The sequence below is a fragment of the Oncorhynchus clarkii genome, chromosome 12 (assembly GCF_045791955.1).
Source record: "Oncorhynchus clarkii lewisi isolate Uvic-CL-2024 chromosome 12, UVic_Ocla_1.0, whole genome shotgun sequence".
Lineage (NCBI taxonomy): Eukaryota > Metazoa > Chordata > Actinopteri > Salmoniformes > Salmonidae > Oncorhynchus > Oncorhynchus clarkii.
The window spans coordinates 96,514,835-96,521,596 of NC_092158.1; positions in this window are offsets into that span (position 1 = coordinate 96,514,835).

The window sequence follows — 6,762 nt, forward strand, 5'->3', positions numbered from 1 at the left end:
GTCGTTCCATCCTTTCACTAAATGGTAGTAACACTCTGCAGTCATTCCATCATTTCACTAAATGGTAGTAACACTCTGAAGTCATTCCATCCTTTCACTAAATGGTAGTAACACTAAGTCATTCCTTCCTTTCACTAAATGGTATTAACACTAAGTCGTTCCATCCTTTCACTAAATGGTAGTAACACTAAGTCATTCCATCCTTTCACTAAATGGAAGTAACACTAAGTCATTCCATCCTTTCACTAAATGGTAGTAACACTAAGTCATTCCATCCTTTCACTAAATGGCACACACACACTGGACACAACAAGTAAAGCTCTAAAGTAACTTTTTATTGACAGATGCCTCATTTAAATGTTCTGGATTTTGATGAAAGGAAATCCCATATAGCCTACTGGCCAGGACTTTGTTATGACATCTTCTGATTGGGTGTCTAAGGTCAGGACTTTGTTATGACATCTTCTGATTGGGTGTCTCAGGTCAGGACTTTGTTACGGCATCTTCTGATTGGGTGTCTCAGGTCAGGACTTTGTTATGACATCTTCTGATTGGGTGTCTCAGGTCAGGACTTTGTTATGGCATCTTCTGATTGGGTGTCTCAGGTCAGGACTTTGTTATGACATCTTCTGATTGGGTGTCTCAGGTCAGGTCTGAGCCATGATCAGAATGTGTCTCTGTCTATTTCCAGCCCTGCCATTTCTACCTGTCCTGATCTAGTGTTTGACCCCTGACCTCCTCACACCGTCTCACTGTCCATGTCTGCTTTTAGCTCCCACCTCTACTTCACTGTGTTATAATGGACCTCATGCTTGTTATGTCACCTCTGTAACCAGGTATCAAACATCCTGACCTTTCTGACCCTGTCCCATGGCCCTACTTCACTGTGTTATAATGGACCTTATGCTTGTCATGTCACCTCTGTAACCAGGTATCAAACATACTGACCTTTCTGACCCTGTCCCATGGCTCTACTTTCTACAACTAAACATCTAAAGTCCTCTGGGTTTTGTTTACTGTCCATTTACTCATTTATTGACGTATTTGTTGTTTCAAATCAAATCAAATAAATTGTTATTTGTCACATACAAATGGTTAGCAGATGTTAATGCAAGTGTAGCGAAATGCTTGTGCTTCTAGTTCCGACAATGCAGTAATAACCAACAAGTAATCTAGCTAACAATTCCAAAACTACTACCTTATAGACACAAGTGTAAGGGGATAAAGAATATGTACATAAAGATATATGAATGAGTGATGGTACAGAGCAGCATAGGCAAGATACAGTTAGATACTTCTTCACGATGCTGTCTGTGTGGGTGGACCAATTCAGTTTGTCTGTGATGTGTTGTTGGAGGAAATTATAGTTGAAATGATTAATTATGTATACATTTAAATTAGAACCATTAAGTTTTAATACTATTGTGTTATGGTATGAAATGTATGGGTTTTTGGTTAAACTAGGACCGAAAATGTAGGTAAAACAAATGAATTGTCTGTACCTTGCAGGTTTAAGGGAGAAGGAGGGTATATCTCTTTAGACAGATAAGAATGTTCTTTGATGTTCCATTAGTGGAGGAGAGTATGTATTTTAGACAGATTGGAATGTTTGTTTTATGAGGGGAGTAGGAGACAATCTCCAGACCTGAAGACACTGTGCTATTGTGTGGATCGGAGAGGGTGTGAGAAACTGATGATGTCATTTTATGTTGTCTCTTTAAAAGGTAAGGTTCTTTGTATTTTGGGCCAGTACTCATCAATAATAAATGCTGAACTTGTTTTTAAGACTGGTCTCTCGCTATTTCATGCAAAATTATAAACGTACAACTTATTATGAAATAGATAGTGTGAAATTGGTTTTGCTACAAAACATATAGGAATTTAGAATTCCTCTAACATGTGTACGCCGAGGAACTTAAAACTTACTACCCTCTCCACTACTGTTCCATCGATGTGGATAGGGGGGTGTTCCCTCTGCTGTTTCCTGAAGTCCACAATCATCTCCTTAGTTTTGTTGACGTTGAGTGTGAGGTTATTTTCCTGACACCACACTCCGAAAGCCCTCACCTCCTCCCTGTAGGCCGTCTCGTCGTTGTTGGTAATCAAGCCTACCACTGTTGTGTCGTCCGCAAACTTGATGATTGAGTTGGAGGCGTGCATGGCCACGCAGTCGTGGGTGAACAGGGAGTACAGGAGAGGGCTCAGAACGCACCCTTGTGGGGCCCCAGTGTTGAGGATCAGCGGGGTGGAGATGTTGTTGCCTACCCTCACCACCTGGGGGCGGCCCGTCAGGAAGTCCAGTACCCAGTTGCACAGGGCGGGGTCGAGACCCTGGGTCTCGAGCTTGATGACGAGCTTGGAGGGCACTATGGTGTTAAATGCCGAGCTGTAGTCGATGAACAGCATTCTCACATAGGTATTCCTCTTGTCCAGATGGGTTAGGGCAGTGTGCAGTGTGGTTGAGATTGCATCGTCTGTTGACCTATTTGGGCGGTAAGCAAATTGGAGTGGGTCTAGGGTCTCAGGTAGGGTGGAGGTGACATGGTCCTTGACTAGTCTCTCAAAGCACTTCATGATGACGGAAGTGAGTGCTACGGGGCGGTAGTCGTTTAGCTCAGTTACCTTAGCTTTCGTGGGAACAGGAACAATGGTGGCCCTCTTGAAGCATGTGGGAACAACAGACTGGGATAGGGATTGATTGAATATGTCCGTAAACACACCAGCCAGCTGCTCTGCGCATGCTCTGAGCGCGGCGCGGGATGCCGTCTGGGCCTGCAACCTTGCGAGGGTTGACACGTTTAAATGTTTTCCTCACGTCGGCTGCAGTGAAGGAGAGTCTGCATGTTTTGGTTGCGGGCCATCTCAGTGGCACTGTATTGTCCTCAAAGCGGGCAAAAAAGTTATTTAGTCTGCCTGGGAGCAAGACATCCTGGTCCGGGACGGGCTGGTTTTCTTTTTGTAATCCGTGATTGACTGTAGACCACTGCCACATACCTCTTGTGTCTACCTCGGCCCAGTACCACCAGTGCCAGCACCACGCATCAGGCCTACAGTGCGCCTCGCCTCTCCAGCGCTGCCGGAGCCTTTCTCCTCTCCTGCGCTGCCGGAGTCTCCAGCCGGTTCAGCGCTGCCGGAGCCTTTCTCCTCTCCTGCGCTGCCGGAGTCTCCTGCCTGTTCAGCGCAGCCAGAGCTGCCAGCCAGCCGTTGAATTGAGATTCTACTTTGTCTCTATACTGACGCTTAGCTTGTTTGATTGCCTTGCAGAGGGAATAGTTACACTGTTTGTATTCGGTCATGTTTCCGGTCACCTTGACCTAATTAAAAGCAGTTGTTCGCGCTTTCAGTTTCACGCGAATGCTGCCATCAATCCACGGTTTCTGGTTTGGGAATGTTTTAATCGTTGCTATGGGAACGACATCTTCAATGCACGTTCTAATGAACTCGCTCACCGAATCAGCGTATTCGTCAATGTTGTTGTCTGACGCAATACGAAACATATCCCAGTCCACGTGATGGAAGCAGTCTTGGAGTGTGGAATCAGATTGGTCGGACCAGCGTTGAACAGACCTCAGCGTGGGAGCTTGTTGTTTCAGTTTCTGTCTGTAGGGATCAACAAAATGGAGTCGTGGTCAGCTTTTCCGAAAGGAGAGCGGGCAGGGCCATATATGCGTCGCGGAAGTTAGAGTAGCAATGATCCAAGGTTTTTCCAGCCCTGGTTGCGCAATCAATATGCTGATACAATTTAGGGAGTCTTGTTTTCAGATTAGCCTTGTTAAAATCCCCAGCTACAATGAATGCAGCCTCCGGATATATGGATTCCAGTTTGCAAAGAGTCAAATAAAGTTCGTTCAGAGCCATCGATGTGTCTGCTTGGGGGGGAATATATACGGCTGTGATTATAATCGAAGAGAATTCCCTTGGTAGATAATGCGGTCGACATTTGATTGTGAGGAATTCTAAATCGGGTGAACAGAAGGACTTGAGTTCCTGTATGTAAGTTGTGGCCACACCACGTCTCGTTAACCATAAAGCATAAGCCCCTCTTCTTACCAGAAAGATATTTGTTTCTGTCGGCGCGATGCGTGGAGAAACCAGCTGGCTGCACCGACTCCGATTGTCACGCCCTGGTCGAAGTATTTTGTGTTTATCTTCATTTATTTGGTCAGGCCAGGGTGTGGCATGGGTTTTTGTATGTGGTGTGTTGGTATTGGGATTGTAGCTTAGTGGGGTTTTCTAGTTAAGTCTATGGCTGTCTGAAGTGGTTCTCAATCAGAGGCAGGTGTTTATCGTTGTCTCTGATTGGGAACCATATTTAGGCAGCCATATTCTTTGAGTGTTTCGTGGGTGATTGTCCTTAGTGTCCTGATGTCCTTGTTCCTGTCTCTGTGTTACTTTGCACCAGTATTAGGCTGTTTCGGTTTTCGTGTTACGTTTATTTGTTTTTGTATTTGATCGTGTTTACTTTGTCTCATTAAACATGGATCGCAATAGCTACGCTGCATTTTGGTCCGACTCTGCTTCACCGAAAGAAAACCATTACAGAATCAACCACCACAACAGGACCAAGCGGCGTGGTGAAAGGCAGCAGGAGCAGCGCGAGGAGGACTGGACATGGTGGGACGAATTAGACGGAAGAGGACCCTGGGCTCAGCCAGGAGAATATCGCCGCCCCAAGGAAGAACTGGAGGCGGCGAAAGCGGAGAGGCGCCGGTATGAAGAGGCAGCACGGCGATGCGGATGGAAGCCCGAGAGTCAGCCCCAAAAATGTCTTGGGGGGGGGCTCAGGGAGAGTGTGGCAGAGTCAGGAGTCAGACCTGAGCCAACTCCCCCTGTTTATCGTGAGGAGCCAAGGAGGAGACCAGAACCAGAGCCGGTGTTGGAGGTGAGCGAAGCAGAGACTGTGAAGGAGTTAATGGGGAAATTGGAGGAGAGAGTAATGAGGGAGTTGCTGTGTTGGTGTTTTAAACATGGAATTTGCCCGACGGAGCGTGTCGGGGATTTGATGGCACCTGAGTACCACCAGTGCCAGCACCACGCATCAGGCCTACAGTGCGCCTCGCCTCTCCAGCGCTGCCAGAGCCTTTCTCCTCTCCTGCGCTGCCGGAGTCTCCTGCCGGTTCAGCGCTGCCGGAGCCTTTCTCCTCTCCTGCGCTGCTGGAGTCTCCTGCCTGTTCAGCGCAGCCAGAGCTGCCAGCCTGCATGGAGCAACCAGAGCTGCCAGTCTACACAGAGCTGCCGGTCTACACAGAGCTGCCAGTCTGCAAGGAGCTGCCAGTCTGCAAGGAGCTGCCAGTCTGCAAGGAGCTGCCAGTCTGCAAGGAGCCGCCAGAGCTGCCAGTCTGCAAGGAGCCGCCAGAGCTGCCAGTCTGTATGGAGCAGCCAGAGCCGCCAGTCAGCATTGAGCAGCCAGTCAGCATGGAGCAGCCAGTCAGCCAGACTCTTCCAGTCAGCCAGACTTTTCCAGATCTGCCAGTCAGCCAGACTCTTCCAGATCCGCCAGTCAGCCAGACTCTTCCAGATCTGCCAGTCAGCCAGACTCTTCCAGATCCGCCAGTCACCCACACTCTTCCAGATCTGCCAGTCAGCCAGACTCTTCCAGATCTGCCAGTCAGCCAGACTCTTCCAGATCTGCCAGTCAGCCACACTCTTCCAGATCTGCCAGTCAGCCAGACTCTTCCAGATCCGCCAGTCAGCCAGACTCTTCCAGATCCGCCAGTCAGCCAGACTCTTCCAGATCCGCCAGTCAGCCAGACTCTTCCAGATCCGCCAGTCAGCCACACTCTTCCAGATCTGCCAGTCAGCCACACTCTTCCAGATCTGCCAGTCAGCCAGACTCTTCCAGATCTGCCAGTCAACCAGACTCTTCCAGATCTGCCAGTCAGCCACACTCTTCCAGATCTGCCAGTCAGCCAGACTCTTCCAGATCTGCCAGTCAGCCACACTCTTCCAGATCTGCCAGTCAGCCAGACTCTTCCAGATCTGCCAGTCAACCAGACTCTTCCAGATCCGCCAGTCAGCCAGGATCTGCCAGAACCGCCAGCCAGCCAGGATCTGCCAGATCCAACTACCTGCCTGAGCTTCCTCTCAGTGCTGAGCTTCCTCTCAGTGCTGGGCTTCCCCTCAGTGCTGGGCTTCCCCTCAGTGCTGGGCTTCCCCTCAGTGCCGAGCTTCCCCTCGAGCTTCCCCTCAGTCCCGAGCTTCCCCTCAGTCCCGAGCTACCCCTCAGTCCCGAGCTGCCCCTCAGTCCCGAGCTGCCCCTCAGTCCCGAGCTGCCCCTCAGTCCAGTGGGATTCTGGGTGAGGACTACTAGGCCATGGTTGGCGGCGAGGGTGGACTATCCTAGGACGCAAGGAGGAGGGACTAAGACATTGATAGAGTGGGGTCCACGTCCCGCGCCGCCACCATGGACAGACGCCCACCCTAACAATCCCTATTGTTTTGATGTGCGTCCGGGAGGCCGCACCTTAGGGGGGGGGGGGGGTTCTGTCACACCCTGGTCAAAGTATTTTGTGTTTATCTTCATTTATTTGGTCAGGCCAGGGTGTGGCATGGGTTTTTGTATGTGGTGTGTTGGTATTGGGATTGTAGCTTAGTGGGGTGTTCTAGTTAAGTCTATGGCTGTCTGAAGTGGTTCTCAATCAGAGGCAGGTGTTTATCGTTGTCTCTGATTGGGAACCATATTTAGGCAGCCATATTCTTTGAGTGTTTCGTGGGTGATTGTCCTTAGTGTCCTGATGTCCTTGTTCCTGTCTCTGTGTTACT